General features: G+C 40.2%; 1 pseudogene; it reads right to left on the reverse strand.

Annotated features, from left to right (window-relative positions):
- Positions 1-3,842: 3,842 nt before the first annotated feature.
- LOC143676325 (S-adenosylmethionine decarboxylase proenzyme-like) lies at positions 3,843-5,450 on the reverse strand (annotated as a pseudogene).
- Positions 5,451-8,033: the final 2,583 nt, after the last annotated feature.

Raw genomic sequence — 8,033 nt, forward strand, 5'->3', positions numbered from 1 at the left:
TGCTGAAATAATTACATAGAGGAACTCTCCTTCCTCTTTTCCATCTTTTGTACTTCACCTCCTATATAAACTTCTACCCAATGCTCATGTGTCCAGTTTCTTTTCGCTAAAAATAACAGATGAGGACTAGTGGTCTAGAAATAGTCATTTAGAATAGCGAAGCATCCAACCCCCTTTGGAGAAGTCTCTCCCTTCCATAATTTACCCAGCTATTCCCCTAGAGCCCCAATCTAGAGTGTACCCCTACTTCCCCTGATAGAGGAGGAGCTCATGGGCATGTTAATTACTTCGGGAGTAGTCTTTCTTTATGGTAAGATCAACAAGCCATTCTCCACATCATTGCCAAGTCTATCTAGGCTGGAAGAATCTCATCAATCAGCTCTAGACAGTAGCCCAGAGTTCCTGACACGACTGTGGCCTGATTTCACATTGCTAACTGCTTCCAATAAATGTATTTTTGCCTTATCCTTATGGTAGAGGTTTCTGAATATGCTTTGTAAACTCTGAAATACCCTTAATTCTAAGTTCTTCTGTTAACTGGATCTCTGCCTTATTATTCTGTTACCTAGTTCCTATAGTGCCTCCTAGAGTCAATGAGAATAGGGTGCTGTTTTAACTCTAATAGTCATTCCAAAAACTAGAGACATCTTCCTACATCCTGATACAGATGGACTGAAAGCAGATACACTTCTCATCAAACCACATCCTAACAGCACAAAGCATTTTCACCCATTTTGTCACTTAATAATGAAAGAAAGCTGTCTGAAGAGAAAGTCTCTTGCTTCCAGGATTATTTGTAAAGCTTGGGGTCCACTTTTCCAGGAAGAATACAAACTATTACTTGTGAAGATAATTGGCATAGCATTCCAGAGAAATAGATTTAAAAAGAGGCTTACATCATTTCCAAAAAGAAAAATCCTTAAACATCCCCAAACATTTATTAACTAATTTGCATGCTGACCATTTCTCCAAACTATACCAGCTTTCTATATTAGGTGAGCAGGAAATAGAGAGCTCTGCTACAATGGAGTAAGGTTAGCAGGGAAAGAAGGAAAATCTAAGTCCAGATTTATTATGGAAAGGATGAGGGAGAAATACAGAAGCAGCTACAAACTCAGGTCGTGGGAGGATTTCTAGTCAAAGTGGAGTTAATTGGTAACCAGAGAGAAAGGGGCCCCGAGGGTTGGTAGTAATTTAGGAAGGCAAGATGTATGAAGGTATTCCAGCAGGGGTATAGGGAGCAATTATTTGGTTAAATCGCAACAGGAAATTTGGTGGTATCTGTTAGGGAATTGGGCGATGATTAGGAGACTCAAGCTACTAGATTTGAGGCTCAGAGGCAAGAGTCCAAACTCAGCATAGAGGCTGTGTAGAGCTCCAAGCTTTGAAGTAAAAATGATATTATTGACTATGTGAAAACTAGAAAACACAAATCTGCTGAAGAAAAATCAACATCTACTTCACATATTAATAGCTATTTCAGAAGGCTGTGCCATTAGATGACGATGTAACATTACAGAAAGTATATTTTTACATCATTTTGCAAAGTAATTTTCATTTTATCAGAGGACTATTCTAAGTTAATCACCTTCATTGTCTCTTCCAAGCTTTCCTGTGCATGTAAGAAACAGGAAAACATAATTTTTAATATTTTTACTCCATTGCCAGAAGAACTTTGAAAATAATTAAATGACATTTTTGTATCGTTGTAATCACATGCCTCCAAGAGGAACTCAGTTTAACAAATTACAGTCATATTTTCCTTTTTTTCCTCCAATGTGAAATCAAAGTAAAACTTTTGGGAAATTCCAAATTCAGTTGAAAAGTTAAACACTAAACCTAAAATTATTTGGTTTTACAATGATACTATCAATGTGAGCAGAGACTTTGAAAAAATAGCTTATTAAATTTCAAAAAATTTGTACTTCCAGGAGGCCAAGATGGTGGTATAAGATGCTCCAGAGTTCCATCCCCTCAGTTTGAACAACTAAGAAAACCTTTCTTAGAGCTCTGTAAAACAGAGGGTTGCAGTGACAGGGCAAGTACCAAACCAAGAAAATAAAGCCTAAATATAGTAGGAAAGCACCTGATGCTCTTCTTACTCCCTCCTCCATCCATTCCCTGGCACAGAGTAGAGCAGGCCTGTGCTTTCATTGTAGGCCCCTGACCATGGACCAGAGGGAGCAAAGTAACACTTCTGTGCACACTGAGGTGCCTGTAAGTCAGTGCCAATCTATCGGGTGGTAGCCTGAATAACTGAATTAGTACATTAGTCTCTGGCTCATTTTCCCAAAATTTACCCTTCAAGTAGAAGCAGCTTGCAGACAGCTAAATCTGTTTAAGAATCAAAATGAAGTGGCCTGGGGCAAGGATTACCAGCTGTAAGGTACAATAGAGCATTGGGAGAGGGGGGAAGCCTATTTCAAAGGAAGTAGAGGGGGGCATTCTGATCTCTGTAAACAGGGGAATTCCTAAAACCATGAGTACATGCTCAGGATAGAATATATGCTTAGAAAACATGGAGAGGACATCAAGGTAATGCGTCAGGCTGATCTTTGTGGTGGACAGCTAAGCTCTGAAGGAAAGCAGCATCAAAAATAGAGCCAATTTGCAGACCATGCAAGGCATTTCATGCATGGGGCTTCTATGCATTAGATATGAAAAGACAGAAGAGAGAGGAAAACTTCCTGAAATAAGTGACTCCATCCAGAAGCTGCAGCCCGGGCATGTTTTTGTTAGAATACTGTTATAAGGACGATGTGTCTCATTACTGCCCCTCCCTAGCATACATTTTTAATTATTGATGTCACTCTTTCCTTTCCTGTCTGCCTAACTAAATATAACATTTAAACATTAAAGAGACTAGTGAGCCAATGACTGAATAAAAGAAAGAAAGAATGATTTAAAGGAGATCAGTCAACCTGTTTACCCCCTTAGCTAAAAACTCATTCCATCACTTTCTCCTGGGCAAGGACTTAAGAGATTCTGTCAGATCAGAAAACTAAACACTCTCACCAGTCCAGTTGGAGGAGCTCCAGCACAAGAGAAGAATAGCAAAAGGAGATGTGCCTGTTGGTTGATGTGTTCTTGGGCCATTGGCTCCAGCTCATTTCTTCCCCACATCTTACTCAACTGCTCTCTGTACATTTTCTTATAGACCCACAGCTAGTATTTACCCTTAAATGTGCGACATTATCAAAATGTGGTTTCCCTGGGGCATGTAATGGGACAGTCCAATATTAAGGAAAATGGTAAGAATTTTACATACACGTGAAATTGATGACCCTTGAGGTCCTGTGTCACTTTTTTCCCCCTCATGGAAGAAAAACTTTAATTGCTGTTGCAAAAAACATCTGTATGAAGTAGAAAGTGGTTTCAATAGCATTGGTAGAGAGTATGTTCTAGAAACTGGAGGTAACTGGATGTAAAATTCAGACAGGAATTTTATTGTACAGTCCCAGAAGGTTAAGCTGAGGCCAACATCTAATGAGGACGAAAGCCTTGTCTGTGGGGAATTCTGGATGATACCCAGAGAAATATTATACTATGCATTGTTTTCACAGGCGTTGTAAAGTTTCATAGAGTAAAAGGGTTTTTCTACATGCACTTCAATTTCATGGCAAGAGTGGCATTAAATACTTAAACACATAAGACAGCATTCATGCAAGATATCGAATTCATTGACATAGTAATGCACACAACAATTCAAAGTGATTACACTAGATTATACCAGATTTCCTGGAACTAAAAGGTGGTGGTTATGAAAATCATGGCCCTGGTATCAATATCTGGTGAGCAGCCACCACCTTCTTCTGGGTGTTCTCTTTTATCATTTTTCTTAATCAACTCTGCTGCTGTTGCTGATTCTTAGCAAAACTGGTAAGAACAAAGTTGAACATAGCATTCTGAAAATCAAGACATTTAAAACCTTCACTCTTCTAGAGTGAAAAAGCACCATGCAACATTTAGAAGTCTGATTTACAAACAAGGTGGTCGCGAATTTTCCTGGCTTGAAGACTTCCACAACTTTCCTGGCCAGGTTAACATAGGAAATCTAACATAGGAGGTCTGTTTCAAAGCTAGCATAAGAAAATTCTGGTTCTGGAGTGATGTGGATAATCCTGTTAGTTCCATCCAATTTCATTCCATTCATCAAATACCTGCAAAGACTGAACAGTGTGGCATCAATAGCAGAAGCTGGTATCAGTAATAACCGTCTTTCACATAGAACTGGTCCACTGCTGCTGGGTCAAGCTCACTTATCAGAAGTTCTAGGGTTTGTCTGGCTGACGACTCTTTGGGGAATCAGAGTATACAAGTACTAACAGAATTCATCCGTCCCATACAGTACGCTTTCCATGTGGGAAAATTGCATTAAGAAACTCTATTTCTTCCTGGAAATTTTGGTATGGGACCCTTGGTGAGAAGGCTTCATGAAATTCTTATGAGAAAAAAAAAGGCTTTGTTTGAATTGAGTCAAACCCACTGTAGCCCCTAATAAGCTTCAACAGGGAAACCGCTGCTTTCAGTAAGACACCATGTCTTCAAATGAAATGTGTCTTGGAGAAAAATATGCTAGTCACTCTGAGTACATAAGCTTCCTGAGTGTCAGTTTTTGTCACATTTATGATGAACATTGCACATTGTGCTGGTTGAAAGGATGTATGTGCCCTAGAAAATCAAAATCCCATTTCATAAAGGTAGAATAATCCCTATTCAATACTGTATGTTTGAAATGTAATCAGATAATCTCCCTGGAGATGTGGTTTAATCAAGAGTGGTTGTTAAACTGTATTAGGTGATGACATGTCTTCATCCATTTGGGTGGGTCTTGAGAAGTTTCTGGAGTCCTATAAAAGAGGAAACATTTTTGAGAATGTGAGAGATTTGGAGAGAGCAGAGTATGCTGTAGCACCACGAAGCAGATTCCACCAGCCAGTGACCTTTGGAGATGAAGAAGGAAAATGCCTCCTGTGGAGCTTCATGAAACAGGAAGCCAGGAGAAGAAGGAGGAGAAGAAGCTAGCAGATGATGCCATGTTTGCTATATGCCCTTCCAGATGAGAGAGGAACCCTGACAGTGTTCACCATATGCCCTTCCACTTGAGAGAGAAACCCTGAACTTCACCGGCCTTCTTGAACCAAGGTGTTGTTCCCTGGATGCCTTTGATTGGACATCTCTATAGCCTTGTTTTAATTTGGACATTTTCTCGGCTTTAGAACTATAAACTAGCAACTTATTAAATTCCCCTTTTTAAAAACCATTCTGTTTCTGATATATTGCATTCTGGCAGCCAGCAAACTAGAACACACATCCTTCAAAAGTATGTCTCATTCAGATCTCAGAATGGTGCAAAGCTCCTTAACTCCTTTGTTTGTGTTGTGCTGATGCTGGAAGAACCAAACCTCCAGCAGACTCTCAGTCGCTTCAAAACAATATGCAGCTTCCATCACTGTGAGACTAGTGAACAACTAACAACCACAGAAATTCAACTAAATTAAATCTTTTCTCCTGCCACTTCAGATTATTCCAGGTATGTTACTAAAGTTCAAGTTTTCTGTTTTTTTGATTTACTATAATTTTATATTAACTTTTTTTTTTTTTTTAGAAAAAGATCAAATAAAATTTTCCCAGCTTTTTGTATGTGTGTGTGTGAGGCAAAAGTTGAACATGAGTCTTTTGGCAATAAGAGGCAGATACAGTTTAGTCTCTTGTAGTCAGTTGCTTCCCCACTACAGAGAGTAGAGCGAGCGCTAGCTAATGTTACCTCCATACTGTGTAGGCCTCGGTGTTACTTTTTAAAGCAAAAAGCCATCCTAGCAAGTGTTTGCCAGAAGATTAGATCTCTAAATCAAACATTTCGATTTTGTAGACATTCATACAAAATGTTCCAAGCAAACACCCTACCAATATCATAGACTGGGGCCCAGCCCTAATCCTCCCACTCCCCCACTCAGCCACATATCACATTAGTCATGGACTTCCCTAGATACCCAAAGAATGTAGAGAAGTGAATGAACTATCAACTAGCTAGGCCAGGTCCCTGGGCTCCTGACTAGTCTCATCTTTTTCTTCTTTGAATACTTAGTATTTCCCACTATCTAACAGCTGATGCCCCATGTTCCTAACTGTGCAGCCAAACTGAAAGCTTGTTGAAGGAAGGGACCATATCTTACATTTTGCCCATATCCTCCTTTGTGCCTAGCACGATGCTCAACAAATGAAAGGTATTAAAAATAGAATGTGCCTCAGATGAACAGAAATGACTGTCATCACTGAACCTAAACAATACCAAAGGCCTTTCAGGCTCTAAGATCAAACAGCTGTATCACCTTACCAAGGATTTTCAAGGTCATTTATAGAAGTATCTTTCCTCCCACGAAGTTGTATTTATGTTGTAATACAAATGAAGGAAAATGAAAATAATTTTTAAAATGTCTGCTACTGCCAGAGTAGACCCACCAGTTATAGGCTTTTCCAGAATTCAATTCATTTCAGCAAATTTTATTACCTGGGCCAGGTGCTAATGTGCCAGCTGAAAGACCCAAGTCTGAGGAATTAAGTCAAATATGGTTCATTAAGTCCCATTAATTGTGAGCTCTGTGAGCAAGGCAAGGGTAAGAAAACTGGCACTGGAAAGCTTAGCAAAGTTTCTAGGATCTGAGGATTAAAAAAGTTAATGCCACAGCACCATGCTGATCAAATGATGGAGTGAGATGCTTCAGAGCTCCATCAGAGCCTTAGAACAAGCAGGAAGAATTGGCAGAAACATCTTTTCCAAAGCTCCAGAAAATAAAGGACTGCAGTAACAGGGCAAGCAACAAATCAAGAAAAGGTAACTTAAAAGCAATAGGATTTCATGGTGCCCTGGTCACCCAATCCTCCACTCCTCACTGGCTTATCATGGAGCTGATCTGCACTCCCAGGGTGAGTCCCTGATTCCAGTTCTGGAGGGAGCAGAGTAATCCTGTGCACATACTGAGAACATGTATATCTGGCCCAATCTGCCTGGTGGCTGAGGGGTACGCCATCTCAGAACTTGCCCTGTGTGTAGAAGGTAGTTAACAGAGCTCTTCAAAAGAATGCTGAGGGAGAGCAGTCAAGTTGTGTTAACTGGGGCAAGGGATTGTGGGCTGTAGTAATACAGTGCAGTGCTGGAGAAGGTGAGGAGTCGGTTTTCTAGGGAAGAAGGGACATTCCTATTATGTAAATGGCAAATTCCTAGAATAAGATAAGATGCATGTGCAGAATGCATCAGGGAGACCCCTACACTTTGACCTTGAGGTATTTTCTAAACTCCTTATATGGCTAAACTCTGAAGGAGAGGAATCCCATAGGTCAATCTGCAAAGACTGGGAAAGGTGTTGATTTAGTTTGCTAATGCTGCTGGAATGCAATATACCAGAAATAGACCGGCTTTTATAAAAGAAATTTAAGTTACAAGTTTACGTTCTAAGACCACAAAAATGTCCAAACTAAGGGATCCATAGGAAGATAGCTTGACCTTTCTCTGGAAAGGTAAAATGGTGTCCAGGATTTCTCTGTCAGCTGGAAAGGCACATGGCTGGCATCTGCTGGTTCTTTTCTAAGCTTTTCTGGGGCAAACACTGGATTTCTTCTCTTAGTATCCCTTGGCTCTCTCTAGGTTCTGGCTTGCTTAGCATCTCATGAAAAGGCACGTGGTAAAATCTGCTGGGCTCTGGTTCCTGTCTGGCGTCTGTCAGCTCTCTCATCTCCTGGCATCATCTGGGGTTTCTGCATTTCCAAACATCTGTGCCTGCATCTGCATCTGAGGTTTCCCCAAAATGTTTCCCTTTTTAAGGGACTCCAGTAAACTAATCAAGACCCACCTTGAATGGGCAGAGCCACATATCCATCAAAATAAAAGGTCACACCCATAATTGCCTGTGTCACATCTCCACAGAAGTAATCTAATCAAAAGGTCACACTCACAGTTGAGTGGGTAAATCTCCATGGAAACAACCTAATCAAAGGTTCTACCTTGAATGACAGGTTTGCTCGACCAGATTGGA

Source organism: Tamandua tetradactyla, chromosome 3, assembly GCF_023851605.1.
Source record: "Tamandua tetradactyla isolate mTamTet1 chromosome 3, mTamTet1.pri, whole genome shotgun sequence".
Lineage (NCBI taxonomy): Eukaryota > Metazoa > Chordata > Mammalia > Pilosa > Myrmecophagidae > Tamandua > Tamandua tetradactyla.